A 19,694-nucleotide genomic window follows, 5' to 3' on the forward strand; every position below is an offset into this window, starting at 1 on the left:
TCACCTTCCCCCAGAAGCTCACTGTCTCCAGAGCTCTGGTTCGCTCTAGCTGGACTACTACAACAGCCTCTTTCTCAATCTGCCTAACTCTACTCTTAGCCCACTTCAACTCTTCCAGAACAGGACAGCGACACCTATCCTTGGCCTCAAGTGCAGGGACTGCATCTCTCTGCCCCTGACATCCCTCCACTGGCTTCCGGTGGCTGCAAGGATCAAGTTCAAGACCCTCTGCATCGTCCACAAGGGTTTCTGGGACCGTGGCCTTCACTATCTTCAACTATATTTTCCTAAATAATTTCCTTCTAAAGCCCTCTGCTCGTCTCCCTCTTATTCTCTGTGGGACTGTTGCTCCTCCAAGCAGAGAATGGGGGCTAGATCTCTCTCCTCTGCAGGTGCCTCCCTCTGGAACGGCCTCCCTGCCTCTCTCCGTCTTGAACCAGATCTCCTTAAGTTCTAGGAGCTCCTCAAGACCTTCCTTTTCTCCTCCTCTTTCTTGCTCGCTCTCCCATGCTAACCTACCCTTGCACCTTCATCCGTCTGCTGACAGGCTGCTTGGTGTACTCTGAGTCTTACAGGGCACCAGGCACCCCTCTCCCCCTGACCAGTCGGAATCCCTAGAAATGATCGGATTTAAAATAATAAATGGAGAAATTACTGAATTTATCGATTTCTTTCGTAATTTGCCGACATTATACTAAAAAGGTGGTAACTTCTCCATTCGATCATTTCATAGTAATCCAACCAGTTACCCAGCACTTGCTGCCTGGCCCACCTGCACTGCCGCCTGGCTTAGCTTGCACTACCTCTGCTGGGTTGCTCCCTGGCGTTCCAGCCTTCTTTGCACTTAACTCAGAGCCCTGCTGCTCTGGTTGCACGTCCCCTGTTACCCTCTCCCACGCATTTCTTGTTGCGCACTTGTATGATCTAAATGACACTAGGCCTAGTAAGATCATTTGTCTTGTCTTCCCATTGTTCCCCCTCCCTTGCCTGGTTGCGCCTTAAAACACTTAGCATAGTAAATAACAAATCCAAATCAATCAATCAACTGCAGCATGCATTACACATCTTGAGACGTAACAGGTTTTTATCGCCAGCACGCTGCAGCTAAAACCTGTTTTATTTTGGTATTTTCTGTGGTGTGCGGATGCCGATTTTTTGACAAAATCTCTGCTGCAGCATATTTTAACTCTTGCCAACTGTGAAAGAATCGAGTGACGGGCATCCATTGGGCCTCATTATAAGTTTGGCCGTAGCTGTGCCCTTATTAAGGGCTACCGCCAAACTCGTTACCGGCCCAGCACCCACGAATGGGCCATTACTGGGCCATTGCGAGATGAATAGGACGGTAATTGCCCTTTTGCGGGAGCCGGTATGGCTGGCCTCTCATGGGGGTCGGGAGCATGGTTGCACCAGCACAGTTAATAATGGTGACGGTGCAATCACGAGTTCTGCAGTAGCAATACCGGCGCCATTGTTGCCTTTCAGCCACATTCATAAGGAGGACCATTAAATCGACTCTCAAATCTCTGGGCTTAGGCTCTTATTTTAACAATCCCCGAGCATCACCACGGTCTCCATCTCAGTATTAAAATCACTGCTGCTGGTGGACTGGGCCAATGATAGAGAATGCCATAGAGAATGCCATTCTCTCTTCTCTCTTCCGCTTCGTCCCCCTGATGGGATGGCCCCATATCATAACTTTGGTATGAATCCATATCACAGGTCACTATTGACTTGTGCCGGGTTTAATGCTGTGCATGTTAAAGCAGTAACCAGGAGATAGGCTGCCCTGTCTGCTAGCAGTGCTGTCTGTTCCTGCGGTGCTGTTGAATCACTGCACCGTTTAGTGATCTTTTGCCAATTACAAATTGGTTTCATGGATATAATTAATATACAAATTAAAATAAATTCTCTCTCACCCATTCTCACACTCATATATTCAGCCCTACACGCATTCAATAATGTATTAATCCACATCACTGTAATGTATTTACCCTTTCATTCATTCTCACACAATCATATGCCCTTAAACTGTCATTCATTCATCCATCTTCAAAATCATTAATCAATCCCCCCCAGACCCCTACCCATTAATCTATCCTTATAACAATTCATACACAAATCCTCCATTCATATTATCCACTCATCAATCCTAACATTAGTGTGCATTATCCATTGCTTCTGCGCCCTCTCTCCACTCTCTGCTTTAACCTCAGAATATTCCCCATTTGCATAAGCGTGTCTGTGTGCATGAACTCACTGACTGGAACTAGAGGTATAATGGGTATCAGCATACATAAAGAGCACCCCTGAGGGAAGGAAGGGAGAGGCAGTGCAACCCCATGGCTCTGGATTCCTGTTTTGTCTTCAGAAGAGAGATAGCTTCGTGTTGGAGGAAGAAGTACAACAAGTCCAACCAAGAGAAACCCAATGCACCAGTCCTGTTTATCTTTTAAAATCAATGTTAAGACACATAAGAAAGGGATATTGCAAGGAAGAAAGGTATTCTATAAAAATCACAACCTTTTCTGCGACTGATATGGCTAACCTGGTGTTTGCTGATAGTAGTGATCTTAAGGAGATCAGATTCCCAAACAACACCATCCAATCTGCAAAGTGTCTGCTTGTTGAACTCGTTAAGCCGTTTCATGAAGAAGAGGCCAATATTAGAACAGATCTGGGGATTGGGTAGGACAGCCAGAAACTGAGATAAATATGCCACAGAACGCAGATTATGCAACATTGCATGTGTAAAGGGGTTCATCTCATCATTACTCCAAAGGCCCAGACCCTGCCAAGATATTTAAACAAATGATCATTAAACATTGCATTGAACTAATTTACTAATCCATCACTACAAACTGGATAGATCATGGAATATTTTAAACTTGCAGTTTGGAAACCGCTACTGGAGAAACCATCTATCCCCTCAGAAGATCTCAGTGATCTTAGGCTCACCTTCTTACCTTTTCCAGAGAAACTCTAGGGCTCTTTGGCATCTGAACTTTTAAAATGTGTGGATGAGTAGAAGATTCTGGGCCCCCGGTGGGCAGGCTTTCATCTTGGCCATTACAGTGAGTCTGGGGTGGTCTCCTGATGAGTGACATCAAGAGACTTGTAGATCGCTGTGGTGTTAGAGCTTTATTGTTGCTGGACTTATCAGCAGCATCCAAAGCAGCCTCCTTAGGCTGCTTACTCTAGGCACCACTCTATGGTGTATTTAATTAGTTGTATGTGGAGAAATCAAGAAATCATCCTTACTCCTTTATGGGTCTCTATCCAAAACGCTGGCCTGTACCCCATACACACTATGGTGTAATAAAATGCTTTTTGAGTAGAAATCAAGTAGTCACCTTCCTTGTGTTAGATTTAATGGCAAAATCTAACACAAGTAAAGTAATACGTTTAATAAGAAATTCATAAGTAAATAATTCATCACTTATTCCTAGGTCTGAATTTACAATGGATTCACTGTATTTGTCATATATGTATGATCTGATGCAAAAATAGCTCTAATATGGAGGTCTTGGGATAGCCAAGTGAAGGCGCTAGTACAATGCAGTCCTACTTTCATAAACTCAGTGCTCACAAGATTTCTGCTGGGGCAGCTTTGGAATGACCACATAAACCAAATTCACAATACTGACCAATACAAAATTAAAAGAAAGTTCTTTAGGGAAATATGTTGTTGCTCTTAGTTTTATTCGGAAATAATACAATTCTGTAAAGAATTGAGAAAATATATATTGCAAGCATATACAATCACAATCAGAAAGTGCATAGCATTAGACATCACAAATATCACTCTATCAGTGAAATGCGATGTACACTGCACATTTCCAATGAACACGTACAAATTAATCAACTTTGTTCTAATTCTACCTGATTTGTTCCCTTAAAATCCAAACTCTAACATAATAAAATGAAGGTTGTACTTCAAGATAATTAATGTTGATGAACCAAGCACATTCCAAATATTTAGAAAATTAGTCTGTTTACGATTGGATGCATTTTCAATTGTGTAATGCAAAATATGTGTCTTCTTTGTTTTACAATACAATTGGCATTCCTATAGAAAGTACTTCACATCTTCTTCAAGAGGCTGCGAAAAATAACATGTTTGACTCTTTCAAGGTAAAAGAGGTTAGAGGTAGGATCTTCAATCTAAACTTAGTAAAGAACACTCTCTTCCTTGGGCCAGCCAACCAAATAAAATACCGTTCTCTGCCCAGTTCGTTTTGATCAACAAATAATTTACTTATAAAAAAAACTCTCGATTTCACCATGAAGAAAATTTTGGCATAGCCCATTCATTGCATTTGTTTTGGACAACATAGAAAAGGCCAGTTCTGTCAATGGGATACTAGAATTAATAATTCTGGATTGCCTTAATGTCTCAAGTCCAAAACTAATGATACAACACGTACTGGCCATCCACCACGGTCCAATTCCCAGAGTACCTTCTTGTACAGTTTAATGCTTCCAACATTTTAAGATGAAACATAAAAAACAGTAGGCAAAATTTGTTTTTTCCACCAAACTCTAAGGGAACATCTGAGGAGGCACTTAACATATGGTTAACATTGAGAATGGAATCAATGTAACTTATGGGCCATTTACAAATTCACAATCTGGCTGGGTATCAGAGCAGGGGTTAGGGTTGACATTTTTGTTTATACTAGTGATACAACGTGTTGTGACTGAAATTAAATCTGAAAAAAAGGTATGAGCCAGACGTTGCAAAAAGGCACAGAAAAGGGTATTTAAAGCCTTTCATGCCTTTTCGAGTAGCCGTATGGCACGAAACCCATGTGAAGAAACTGTAGTCAGGATGTTCGTCACTGTGATGTGGAACAGTGTAGGAAATCAGAAATTCTGATTCTCTGAGAGTGGCTTAATTCCTCTGGACTATGCATGATTTTCCCGTGACAGGAAAAAGAAGGTACTGTCTGTAGGAATAGGATAGGTGTCCTGTTTATCAAGGTCGTCAGCATTGGTTATCTTTATCTGAGCCGTGCGCGTACAAGTAGGGGCACTTGATCCTAGTGCCTGTCAGTGCTCATGCACCGAATCACGAGAATCCAGCAGAAAGAGTTTTACCTGGGAATGAATTGCCAGATTAAATTGAAAATCATGGAAATTGATGAGCAGAGGTAAACATTAAAATAAATACTATTCTGCTCATTACATTTTGCCTACCAAACCACCTCATCACCCCTGCATGAGGAGTGCAATAATGCCTGACGCCTCTGCTTGTTCATTTTAGGGCAGAACAAAGCTTCCTAATTTGGTATACAGCTGCATAAAAACATTGGATGATTCATTGGAGAAAAGCGGCCTACACAATTATTTTTCATTCATATGATAAAGGGTACACAAACATCACACAGCAGCTACGTGAGAGTGCCAGTAATATTGTATTACATGGCAACGGTAGTGGCCATGTAGTTATGGTTAAGTTGCTGTTTCCATAGGAAGAGCACTTTTTGGGTGGCTTATAAATTTGCTCTCCCTGGACGAATCCTCACCAAACTTTGCAAAAACAGTATATGGCCCACTCTGAATTTGTTTGCAAAGTTTGGTGAGGATTCGTTCATGGGGGGCAAAGTTATAAGGGGGTCCCAAAACTTTTTTTTTTCCCATAGACTGAATCGGGAAAAAACTTTGCTCGCGCCTACAGCCCAAACCGCTGGACGGATTTTCACCAAATGTGGACCAGGAGTAGCGGCTTGGTCCCGAAAAGCGTGCTTTTGCAGATTTGGTGAAAATCCATCCAGTAGTTTTTTTTTTAAATGACTAAAAAGTAGTGATATCTGTGTTCGGTCCGCGGACACACTTCCCTGTTCGCTCCGCAGACAGTGTTCTGATTGGCCAATCGGCTTGCGTGATGTTCGCGGACATGCAACGTGTTCACTGAATGGACGGCGTAGAGAGTGAAGCGCGTCAGATTTTCGGTAGCGCCCGCCAACTTGGATTCGCGGACGTCCGCGGACAGCGCGGTGAAACTTGGTTTAAAAATTGTATTTAGTAGAGTGTGTTCGTGTGTAAGAGTTTTTGGGGAGGGTGGGAGAGTATGAGATAGGTTAAATGTTGTATTTTTTTATGTGGTAGACCCTCTTGTTGTTTTCGATTTGTCTGTGGACAACACTGCTGTTCTGAAATGTTCTAAATAAACTAAATGGGGGGGTGTTCTGAGGATGCAATATGTGTTCATTTTGTTCGCAAGCAAGCTGAAACTATTCTAAGAACACTTGCGGTGTCCTGAAATGTAGGTAAATAAAAAAAATGGGGGTGTCCTGAGGATGCTGTCCGTATTGTTCGCTGGCAAGTTGAATGTGTTCTAAAAACACTTGCGGTGTCCTGAAATGTTTGCAAATAAACAAAATGGGGGTGTCCTGAGGACGCTGTCCGTATTGTTCGCTGGCAAGTTGAATGTGTTCTAAAAACACTCGCAGTGTCCTGAAATGTACGCAAATAAACAAAATGGGGGTGTCCTGAGGACGCTGTCCGTATTGTTCGCTGGCAAGTTGAATGTGTTCTAAGAACACTCGCAGTGTCCTGCAATGTTTGCAAATAAACAAAATGGGGGTGTCCTGAGGACGCTGTCCGTATTGTTCACTGGCAAGTTGAATGTGTTCTAAGAACACTCGCGGTGTCCTGAAATGTTCGTAAATAAACAAAATGGGGGTGTTCTGAGGACGCTGTCCGTATTGTTCGCTGGCAAGTTGAAAGTGTTCTAAGAACACTCGCGGTATCCTGAAATGATCGTAAATAAACAAAATGGGGGTGTTCTGAGGACGCTGTCCGTATTGTTCGCTGGCAAGTTGAAAGTGTTCTAAGAACACTTGCGGTGTCCTGAAATGTTCGTAAATAAACAAAATGGGGGTGTTTTGAGGACACTGTCCGTATTATTCGCTGGCAAGTTGAAAGTGTTCTTAGAACACTCGCCGTGTCCTGAAATGTTTGCAAATTAACAAAATGGGGGTGTCCTGAGGACGCTGTCTGTATTGTTCGCTGGCAAGTTGAATATGTTCTAAGCACACTCGGGGTGTCCTGAAATGTTCGCAAATAAACGAAATGGCGGTATTCTGAGGACACTGTCCGTATTGTTCACTGGCAAGTTGAATGTGTTCTAAGAACACTCGCGGAGTCCTGAAATGTTCGCAAATAAACAAAATGGTGTGTCCTGAGGACGCTGTCCGTATTGGTCGCTGGCAAGTTGAATGTGTTCTAAGAACACTCGTGGTGTCCTGAAATGTTTGTAAATTAACAAAATGGGGGTGTCCTGAGGACATTGTCTGTATTGTTCGCTGGCAAGTTGAATGTGTTCTAAGAACACTCGTGGTGTCCGGAAATGTTCATAAATAAACAAATGGGGGTGTTCTGAGGACGCTGTCCGTATTGTTCACTGGCAAGTTGAAAGTGTTCTAAGAACACTCGTGGTGTCCTGAAATGTTCGTAAATAAACAAAATGGAGGTGTTCTGAGGACGGTGTCCGTAATGTTCGCTGGCAAGTTGAAAGTGTTCTAAGAACACTCGCGGTGTCCTGAAATGTTCGTAAATAAACAAAATGGGGGTGTCCTGAGGACGCAGTCCGTATTGTTCGCTGGCAAGTTGAAAGTGTTCTACGAACACTCGCGGTGTCCTGAAATGTTCGTAAATAAACAAAATGGGGGTGTCCTGAGGACGCTGCCCGTATTGTTCGCTGGCAAGTTGAAAGTGTTCTAAGAACACTCGCGGTGTCCTGAAAAGTTCGCAAATAAACAAAATGGGGGTGTCCTGGGGACGCTGCCCGTATTGTTCGCTGGCAAGTTGAAAGTGTTCTAAGAACACTCGCGATGTCCTGAAATGTTCGCAAATAAACAAAATGGGGGTGTCCTGAGGACGCTGTCGTTATTGTTTGGTGGCAAGTTGAATGTGCTCTAAGAACACTCGCCGTGTCCTGAAATGTTCGTAAATTAACAAAATGGGGGTGTTCTGAGGACGCTGTCCGTATTGTTTGGTGGCAAGTTGAATGTGTTCAAAGAACACTCGTGGTGTCCTGAAATGTTCGTAAATAAACAAAATGGGGGTGTCCTGAGGACGGTGTCCGTATTGTCCGCTGGCAAGTTGAATGTGTTCTAAGAACACTCGCGGTGTCCTGAAATGTTCGTAATTTAACAAAACGGGGGTGTCCTGAGGACGGTGTCTGTATTGTTCGATGGCAAGTTGAATGTGTTCTAAGAACACTCGCCGTGTCCTGAAATGTTCGTAAATAAACAAAATGGGGGTGTTCTGAGAACGCTGTCTGTACTGTTTGCTGGCAAGTTGAAAGTGTTCTAAGAACACTCGTGGTGTCCTGAAATGTTCGTAAATAAACCAAATGTGGGTGTTCTGAGGACACAGTCCGTATTATTCGCTGGCAAGTTGAAAGTGTTCTAAGAACACTCGTGGAGTCCTGAAATGTTCGTAAATAAACAAAATGGGGGTGTTCTGAGGACGCTGCCCGCATTGTTCGGTGGCAAGTTGAATGTGTTCTAAGAACACTTGTGGTGTCCTGAAATGTTCGCAAATTCACAAAATGGGGATGTCCTGAGGACGCTGTCCGTATTGTTTGCTGGCAAGTTGAAAGTGTTCTAAGAACACTCGCGGTGTCCTGAAATGTTCGTAAATAAACAAAATGGGGGTGTCCTGAGGACGCTGTCTGTATTGTTCACTGCCAAGTTGAAAGTGTTCTAAGAACACGCGCGGTGTCCTGAAATGTTCGTAAATAAACAAAATGGGGGTGTCCTGAGGACGCAGTCGGTATTGTTCGCTGGCAAGTTGAAAGTGTTCTACGAACACTCTCGGTGTCCTGAAATGTTTGTAAATAAACAAAATGGGGGTGTCCTGAGGATGGTGTCCGTATTGTTCGCTGGCAAGTGGAAAGTCTTCTAAGAACACTCGCGGTGTCCTGAAATGTTCGTAAATAAACAAAATGGGGGTGTCCTGAGGACGCTGCCCGTATTGTTCGCTGGCAAGTTGAAAGTGTTCTAAGAACATTCGTGGTGTCCTGAAATGTTCGCAAATTCACAAAATGGGGATGTCCTGAGGACGCTGTCCGTATTGTTTGCTGGCAAGTTGAAAGTGTTCTAAGAACACTCGCAGTGTCCTGAAATGTTCGTAAATAAACAAAATGGGGGTGTCCTGAGGACGCTGTCTGTATTGTTCACTGCCAAGTTGAAAGTGTTCTAAGAACACTTGCGGTGTCCTGAAATGTTCGTAAATAAACAAAATGGGGGTGTCCGTTTTGTTCGCTGGCAAGTTGAAAGTGTTCTAAGAACACTTGTGGTGTCCTGAAATGTTCGTAAATAAACAAAATGGTGGTGTCCTGAGGAAGCTGTCTGTATTGTTCGCTGGCAAGTTGAGAGTGTTCTAAGAACACTCATTATGTCCGCGGACATTAAAAGTTCCCATAAGCCATAGTTAAAATGTTTGACTCTATGGGTGTGATATGCTGCGGTGGTTGTGGCCAGGGCATAGAGACTTGGGTGCATATGGCCAGTTGAAAGTGTTCTAAGAACACTCGCGGTGTCCTGAAAAGTTCGCAAATAAACAAAATGGGGGTGTCCTGAGGACGCTGTCTGTATTGTTCACTGCCAAGTTGAAAGTGTTCTAAGAACACTTGCGGTGTCCTGAAATGTTCGTAAATAAACAAAATGGGGGTGTCCGTTTTGTTCGCTGGCAAGTTGAAAGTGTTCTAAGAACACTTGTGGTGTCCTGAAATGTTCGTAAATAAACAAAATGGTGGTGCCCTGAGGAAGCTGTCTGTATTGTTCGCTGGCAAGTTGAAAGTGTTCTAAGAACACTCATTATGTCAGCGGACATTAAAAGTTCCCATAAGCCATAGTTAAAATGTTTGACTCTATGGGTGTGATATGCTGCGGTGGTTGTGGCCAGGGCATAGAGACTTGGGTGCATATGGCCAGTTGAAAGTGTTCTAAGAACACTCGCGATGTCCTGAAATGTTCGCAAATAAACAAAATGGGGGTGTCCTGAGGACGCTGTCGTTATTGTTTGGTGGCAAGTTGAATGTGTTCTAAGAACACTCGCCGTGTCCTGAAATGTTCGCAAATTCACAAAATGGGGGTGTCCTGAGGACGCTGTCCTTATTGTTCGCTGGCAAGTTGAAAGTGTTCTAAGAACACTCGCGGTGTCCTGAAATGTTCGTAAATAAACAAAATGGGGGTGTCCTGAGGACGCAGTCGGTATTGTTCGCTGGCAAGTTGAAAGTGTTCTACGAACACTCGCGGTGTCCTGAAATGTTTGTAAATAAACAAAATGGGGTTGTCCTGAGGATGGTGTCTGTATTGTTCGCTGGCAAGTGGAAAGTCTTCTAAGAACACTCGCGGTGTCCTGAAATGTTCATAAAAAAACAAAATGGGGGTGTCCTGGGGACGCTGCCCGTATTGTTCGCTGGCAAGTTGAAAGTGTTCTAAGAACACTCGCGATGTCCTGAAATGTTCGCAAATAAACAAAATGGGGGTGTCCTGAGGACGCTGTCGTTATTGTTTGGTGGCAAGTTGAATGTGTTCTAAGAACACTCGCCGTGTCCTGAAATGTTCGTAAATTAACAAAATGGGGGTGTCCTGAGGACGGTGTCCGTATTGTTCGCTGGCAAGTTGAATGTGTTCTAAGAACACTTGCGGTGTCCTGAAATGTTCGTAAATTAACAAAATGGGGGTGTCCTGAGGACGGTGTCCGTATTGTTCGCTGGCAAGTTGAATGTGTTCTAAGAACACTCGCGGTGTCCTGAAATGTTCGTTAATAAACAAAATGGGGGTGTTCTGAGGAGGCTGTCCGTATTGTTTGGTGGCAAGTTGAATGTGTTCTAAGAACACTCGCCGTGTCCTGAAATGTTCGTAAATAAACAAAATGGGGGTGTTCTGAGGACGCTGTCCGTATTGTTCGCTGGCAAGTTGAAAGTGTTCTAAGAAAACTCGTGGTGTCCTGAAATGTTCGTAAATAAACAAAATGGGGGTGTTCTAAGGACACAGTCCGTATTGTTCGCTGGCAAGTTGAAAGTGTTCTAAGAACACTCGTGGTGTCCTGAAATGTTCGTAAATAAACAAAATGGGGGTGTTCTGAGGACGCTGTCCGTATTGTTCGCTGGCAAGTTGAAAGTGTTCTAAGAAAACTCACGGTGTCCTGAAATGTTCGTAAATAAACAAAATGGGGGTGTTCTGAGGACGCTGCCCGTATTGTTTGGTGGCAAGTTGAATGTGTTCTAATAACACTCGTGGTGTCCTGAAATGTTCGCAAATTCACAAAATGGGGATGTCCCGAGGACGCTGTCCATATTGTTCGCTGGCAAGTTGAAAGTGTTCTAAGAACACTCGCGGTGTCCTGAAATGTTCGTAAATAAACAAAATGGGGGTGTCCGTTTTGTTCGCTGGCAAGTTGAAAGTGTTCTAAGAACACTTGCGGTGTCCAGAAATGTTCATAAATAAACAAAATGGTGGTGTCCTGAGGAAGCTGTCTGTATTGTTCGCTGGAAAGTTGAAATGGTTCTAACCACACTCATTATGTCCGCGGACATTAAAAGTTCCCATAAGCCATAGTTAAAATGTTTGACTCTATGGGTGTGATATGCTGCGGTGGTTGTGGCCAGGGCATAGAGTCTTGGGTGCATATGGCCATGCACCCAAGTCTCTATGCCCTGGCCACACCCACCACAGCATATCAAACTCATAGTGGCTTATAACTTTGGGATCCAAAAACAAATTTATAAGGAACAAAGTTATAAGCCTCTATGGGTGTGATATGCTGCGATGGTTGTACATATTATAATATACTTACTGTTTGGTTTAATAACTGGAGTACATGTATTTCTTGTTCATTTCTGTGATAAAAGAAAAGATCATGTTAGTATTGGTATTTTGTAACAAGCTATTACATTGAATAATCAACATTTTTTTTTTTACCCTCATATTTAGTAGATTACAAACCAGAGTACTGTGCAATTTGCTCAGTTTCTGTGTTTGTTGCTAAAATCATTGGGTCTGTGGGAGAAAAGAAATCCATGTTGGATTAAAAAAAAAACCTTTTTCAGTTATGCTACAGTTTATTTGTTTGTTTGTTTTCAGTGTTCACTTGTTGTTTCAGGCTAATGCTGTATACATTGGCTTGTTGCAGTTTTTTGTAGCAGTAACATATCATTTATTTGTTTGGATATTGTAAAGTTTTGGAGCAGTTAGATACCAGTAGGCATATTCTAACTGTCTATTGTTCTATATATTTTAGTGGTATTGATTTATCTGTTTGGATATTGTTACATTTTGGGTTAGTTAGATACCAGTTGGTGTATTCTATCTATTTTTTGCTCTAATTTAGTGGTATTCATTTATCTGATTAGTTGTTGTAGAATCTTTGGGCAGTTAGATACCTTTTGGAATATTCTAACAGTTTATATTTTTTGACTACAAGTTTACTTAAGGTTTAAGTACAGTTTAGTTAATAAATTTTGGTTTTAAGAACATTAAATAAGCGTTTGAAAGATTTGCTGGTAATCTCTGCTTTAGAGTAATGGTACTGTCATTACATTCAAACCATCCACATTTCTTTTTTATATATGAGGTGTAGTGACCTGAATTGGTTGTGGCTCCTGCGTGGTAGATTATACCTATTGTTGTGAAGATTTTCTTACCAAGTGACTTGACCATGTGTGAATCCAGTCAGCTTGCAGTTGATTTTGGTACCATCTGCATTGTTATGGTATGTTATGTTATTTTGCATTTATATAGCGCCTTATACACCATTGGTATGGCCTGGAGGCGCTGGTAGGTTGAACGCCCCTGGGAACCGAAGTTCGGGTCAGTAGAGAGAGTTGAGAGAGTCTAAAAGGTGCGTGTGTGCACCAGGTATGTGTGCAGCTGGTGCGGAATTCAAGTGGTAGCTGCTTCTTAGCGGTAGGTGTGGTGGTTGAGAGATCAGGAGTATGTGTTCGCTCTGGCCGGCTTTATCCAGAGTGAGTGTGGCTGCGTTAGGCCTGAGGATAACGCCTGGCTGGGGGGTGTAAAAACCAGCAATGTTTACATAGAGTGATGTGGAGTGAGTGGGAAAATGTAGATATGAGAACAGTTATACCGAATGGTGTCATAGTATCTCTGTGTTCTAGTTGAGTGGTGGTGTAAGGGAGAGAGTAAGCGTGGGGTGTGGTATGATGTATGTTTTTCAAATGTTCCCTTCATTCCAAGGCATAATATGTATGTCACACAGTTCCGTGCGGGTAGGTTCGTTCTATGCATTTTGCTCTACAAACCCATCTGCTCCATGCGTTCATCGGCTCTACATACTCATCAGTTCTGTACACTCATCCGCTCCACTCGTTCGTTACACACACTCGTCCGTTCCACACACTCGTCAGCTCGTCATACACTCGTCCGCTCCAAATACTCCTCTGCTCCAGACCCTCGTCCGCTCCAGACCTTCGTCGGCTCCAGACACTCTTCCGCTCCAGACACCAGACACTCGTCCACTCCAGACACTCGTCCAGTCTACACACTCGTCCATCTACATACTCGTCCAGATTAGACACTCGTTCAGTCGACAACGCTCATCCGGTCCACCCACTGATAGGCACAATGTCCATCCATTCCACACACTTATCTACTCTATGTATTTGTCCGCTCTATGCAATTATCTGTTACGCACATTCATCCGCACCACACATTTACCCGCTTCACACACTTGTCTGCTCCACATATTCATTCGCACCAAGCACTCATTCGCTCCACATACACATCCGCTCCTTACACTCATCCACACTACACATTCACTTTTTCGCTGTCCACACTCATCCGCTCTCGACACTCATCCGCTCTCCACACTCCTCCGCTCTCCACGTAACGTAGAAGCATTAGTATTACGTATTTACTATGTGTTTGTATTAGTAAGGTGGAGCGATTATCCGAATTGCAGGTAGTACATAATCTACCATGGTTTGCATTTTGCACAAGATGCTGAAATGGAATGGATTCACAATTAGGTATTGATATATATACGAAGCGTTCATTGAGGATTTGCTCTTGTGTCACATTGTTGCAGAGAGTGCATGTATGTTTCCACATGTATGAAATCTGGAAGATTTCATTTATATGTATGTTTTTATTTTCCAGTACTTGTAGTAAGTACATTAGAAATTCTTGTGGATCTTCCTGTGAGTTTATAGTGAATTTCACCATTCCAGCACAGTAGTCCAATTGTTGTCTTATTCCATAAACACTATGGGCCTCATTACGACCCTGGCGGTAAGGGGTTTACGCCAGCGTTAGCTGCGCCGACCCCTTACCGCCAATTACAAGGTCCCTTAGCGCCATGGAGGTTTTAACACCCGCTTTTAGCGGGTGTTAAAATCCATGGCGCTAAGGGACCATGGAGTTAATTACGCCACCGTAATTTACGGTGGCGTAATTAACGCCTTCCCCACTCCCATTATGCCCTATGGGGCAAAAATGGGAATGGGGAAGGGTAAATGGGGATTGGGGACTTACCGCCCCGCCAAGGTCGGAATGGGGCGGTAAGTCCGCCAACCACCATGGCGTAAACATAGTTTACGCCATGGTGGTAAAGTGACGGCCCAGGCGGTAACTTACCGCCTGGGTCGTAATGAGGCCCTATACGTGTTATCAGGATTGTTTGTTGCATTTCTGTGAAGTACTAACATTTGCAAACACAATTGGCTTGTACTGTGTAGGTAAATGTTGTCAACTATTGGTGGCAATTGAAATAGAATGTTCAGTGCTACATTTGCGTAGCAACTTACTCCAACTATATTTGAGAGTTTAAATGGACCAGGTTGTTCTGTTTCTGGTTGATTTTTTTTTAGTTTGTCTTCCTTCTTTGACGAAGTCCCTGGTTTACTTTCCATAATGGGTTCTTTCATGTTTGTGGTACTTGACGAAGTTTTAGTTTCTTTTTCTCTCTTTGGAGGATTTGCAGTGACATCCTGTTGCATTTCTGTTTGATTTAATTTTGTTTTACAACGTTTTAATTTCTGTGGTACAGAATACGTGTTTAGATGGGGGGTGTATAGTAAGCAAAGTCTATTGTATTCTAAAATGCAAGGAATGTCAGCGTTTACTTTACTTGCATCAAAGTTGATTAGAAATAGACCGTCAAGTGTACGTAAGCGTGATAGTGCTACGTAGCTCATGCCTTCTTTAAAGACTCTGTTACCAATGTCTATCATTGCTTTGTCTAGGGTAAGACCTTGTGATTTATGAATGGTGACTGCTTATGCAAGAGTTAGAGAAAATTGTTCTCTGCGTACATACATGTCTTTGAAGAGAAGGAATCGAGCTGTTGAGCATCCTATCTTTTTTACTTCTGAAAGTTTGTCAAAGAGAATGTTGACAAACTGAATTTTGTTGTCATGTGGGTATGTTTGAAAGCCAACAACTGTACCCAGTGCTCCATTAACTAGTCCTTGGTCCATGTCAAGGTTACGTTTAAGCATTACTCTGCAATTTAAGGATAATTTTAATATCTTTTCCAAGCCAGCTGTGTTTGAGATTGAATTTTCTAAACTATTTAGTCTTGTTGTGGCTTGCTCACACATGGGTAGTGTCATACCATGTACATCTAGTTTGTCTGTGGCGCTAATTTCCATTATGGGTTGCATTTCTTTACTTAACATTATTTCATTGAATTTGAAACAGCTTGCAAGACTTGGCATTAAGGCCATACAATTGACATTTTTATGGGCTAATTGTTCCATAACATCTGTAGCACATGCATTATCACCATAAAGGGCATGAATGTGCCGGATATTCAATATTGCTTCTGCTTCTTTAGAAAGTATACCAACTCTGATACCTTTTAAGATGTTGGCATAAGTGAGATATGCAGATTGCTGCATGTTTTCTGTTAATTTTCTGTATTGGAAATGTTCCAAAGGTTGACATTTCCAATGCTGCCAACAGTTTTACGTCAGAGTTTGTGTCCTAATGTTTTAAAAATAGGCTCACCTTTTACTGGTGTCAATTGAAGAAGATCTCCGAAAAAAATAATGTGTTTTCCTGCAAATAGCTCTTCGTAGTTTGTTTTGAGTACTTCTTGTAATCTGAGGTGAATCAAAGCCAACATTAGGTTGGACACCATGCTCACTTCATCTATTAGTAGCATTTTCATTTGTTTTAATACTCTGCGTAGTTCCATTGCAGCTTCTGTAGAAAGTTTGTAATAGTCTGATTTGGTTTGGGGTTCTACTGGCAGGAGTAGTCATCGGTGTAAAGTGACACCACCTATGTTGTAGGCAGCTAAACCTGTGGGAACAGTGACAACAGCTGACAGTTTGTTGTTTGTCAATTGTTGAAGGAACTTACTGATGATTTTGATTAGGAATGTTTTGCCAGAACCAGCTTCACCACTGACGTACACTAGTATAGCTTTGTAATTTTGGCAGGTGCATTCTTTGTTTTCATGTTGTACACCATGTGCAATTTCTTTTGTTACTTCTTGAAAAATGCTACGTTGCTCATTGTTTAGTTTTGATTGTTGTATAGTTAAGTCTTCTTTATCTTCATACTGACACATGGTGTTTTCTACTTCTATCATAGCTAATTCTGCCTCATTTATTATTAGTGGTTCTCCCAGTGGTTCTTGGCTTCCTGTTACAGAAGGTTGACTACTGTCAGGAGTGTCCTTATCTAGTTGGGCCTGGAGTTCTTCTTCGTGTTGCTGTTCATTGTGCAACATTGTTTTGTACTGTGTAAAGTTTACATCAGTTATAGTGCTTTCCTTTGCTTTGAAAGCGTCTTCATATGAGTCATAGTTAACCAGTATTTCTTCTTCTTTTCTCCATGGTTTAGAGAGTTGTAGCAGGGACATGTAATATACTTCTTTATGTTGAGGAGTCTTTAATGACAATTTGATATGATTAATTAAATTTGGTTTGGTGAGTTAGACTAAGCTGCCTTCACAGTTTGTCACTCTGCATTTACCTTTTTTTTTCATCAGGTTTTATATTATTTTTGTATGTGTAGTTTTGGGCTATGTGGTATAGACACATGGTTTCCAAAGTATTACTTCTGTTTGGGTGGTATGTGTCCAATACATTGTTTTTTAAAATGTCTTGGCTGTTGGGATCATGTTTGGCTATTGTTTCTATATCTTCATATGATTTTAGAACTCTTTTTCTAGATTTAGCTGGACCCAGACTTAGCCATACTATATTTTCAGATGACCCATAAAATGCAGTACCAGTTAAACGATCAGCTGCTTCATAGGATCCACATTCTCTATGGGAGAGCATTTTTATGCCCAAGCTGTATAATTTCTGAGACACTGTTTTATCTGATGACAGGTCATTCCAGAGGTCTTGGAGCTCTGTCTTTTCTGCTTTGGTTATGTATGCTGTGATATATCGTGCAACTGCAGTAGAATTGTCTGCAATGTACTGCACATCCATGTGTGCATTCCATAAGTGGGCAATGATTGCATTATAATCATTGATATATTTTTCTTCTTCTTTTATTGTTATGTAATATGTATTTTTAGGTGACTTACCTTTAACACTATGTCTAACTGAAGACATGAGGTTGTTCACTTGACCTGTATTTGTAACTGATCTAGGGAAACCAAATCGGCATTTGGTGTAGTATTTCCCTTTGTTTGTCATGATCACTACCCCCGGGCATCAGGACCAAGCCCATCAGCTCCGGGAGCAGGCATCCAGACACTTATTAAAACCCCAACAGCCCCGGCTGGGGGCTGTTTGGGTTCAGTCCTGGCGCCTTGGGCGCCAGGCTCATCATAGGAATCAGTCCTGGCACCTTAGGCGCCAGGCTCATAGACTTTACTTACCTGATGCAGACCATGCTGCAAGTGAGTCCAAGCCAACGTGAGGCCTGGATGGGACTATTTTATTACAGGGACTATTTTTTACTCGGGTGTGGTTCTGGGGAACTTCTTACCTGGAACTACTTTGGAGGCTATTTAAACCACGCCCCGAACAGCAGCACACGCTTCGCGCTATTCTGCATCTAGCAGCCTAACGCTCATTGTGCCTGAAGCCAGCATCCAGTCTTCTGCCACGCCCGCCTCGAATCTGGAGCTCCTAAAAACAAGAGGAAAGAAAAGGACAAGGTTAGAAAACGAACTATTTTCGAATTCCTCACCTGATTCCGGATCCATCTCGCCTCCGGACCTGGAAAGAACATAATTTCAGTATGCGTCGCATCTCCAGCTGCAGTGCCGCGCCATACTCACCAGTCCTCGCAGCATCTTCTGATTCGGCGCTGCCTCCATCATTTCTTCGCCGAACTCCGGCACCTGGCGGACAAAAGAAAACAACAAGGTGAGCCGAGAAAACCAACAAGTATAACTCTTATCACCATAGACTTACCTGATTTACCACCGGAGGCATTATTCTATAACTCTCCACATCTTCATGTGCCGCACCTGTAAAGAGAGAGAAAACAACACGTTAAACACATACAACATTTACCGGACAGCTTCGGGTAATACAGACTCTTACCTGAGCGCCACCAGCTACCACAAGAGCATCTTCTCACAAACTCAGCTGCAAGACAAGGAAGGAAGGGGGAACAAGACTGAACATCGGACATATTGAACTCTATGAACTTGATACTTACTGGTCCTAGCCAGGAACCTCAGAGTCAGTACTCTCCGGAACTCTCCCACGCCTTCAAACCAGTGAAGTAACTGGCATCAATGCGCCCCTGCAATCCATGCAGGATGGAGAGCTCATCTTCCAAGAGTATAAGGTGAGATTGCTGAAAGGGCACTTCAGAGTGATTAGTGGGGAGGACTGTGGGGGTGCCATCACTTGAATCCACGGGTGGCTAAATCCATCCCTCCACTTGCAGGAGAATACTTCTACGAGTCAAGCAGACAAGATTCGGAGGGCCAGTCCAGTCAGTCATCTCTGCACTACGCATCACATTGGTGGAGACCGCAGACGTCTGGGTCCGACCGACGCCCCTGTGGGAGCCAGGTGAGCGTAACATTGTTTTTGTATTTGCAACGACAATATTTGCCACATTTGTGTCTTTGAAATTGTAAAATGTGTGCATGAAGATCACTATTTGTGGATTCTGATGGAATTTCACAAGTGACATATTTTTCAATAAACTGTAAAACAGTGGCATCACTGTCTTGACCAAATTTAGGAGCATCTTTAATCCATAAAAGCATGTGGATATGTGGTGCTCCTCTGACTTGGTATTCTTTTCTCCAAAAGAAGTGTTGCACTTCTCCAAGGGGAGGAACAGTTTTATTACAAATAAAATGTAGCATAGCAATGAAGTGATGGTGAAATATCTTGAAACATTAACAGGATCCAGAGAACAAAGTTCTCCAGGTGTTAGTATATCTATGTTTGTTTTGTTTTTGTTTGATATGCGTAGGAAATCATGTAAATCTTCCCATGCATATTCTACACAACTTAATGTAACAAACCAAGTGGGTGGGCCAAGGTTTCTGATCATACAACGTGCATCTCCATGACGTCGAAACCAGTACTCTTTAGTACCACGCATATTTGCTAATAGATTTGTAATATTTGATTGTAAAACCTCATCTTTTTGTTGCACCTTTTTAAATAATTGTGTAGCTGTCATATTTTGAAAGTGGGATCCTGATTTTAATATGTGTGCAACTCTGTAACATAAAGTTGCTAGTTCACTTTCAAAGAGTAGGTGGAATATGTATTC

This window comes from Ambystoma mexicanum, chromosome 7q (genome assembly GCF_040938575.1).
Source record: "Ambystoma mexicanum isolate Mex_15411 chromosome 7q, UKY_AmexF1_1, whole genome shotgun sequence".
NCBI lineage: Eukaryota > Metazoa > Chordata > Amphibia > Caudata > Ambystomatidae > Ambystoma > Ambystoma mexicanum.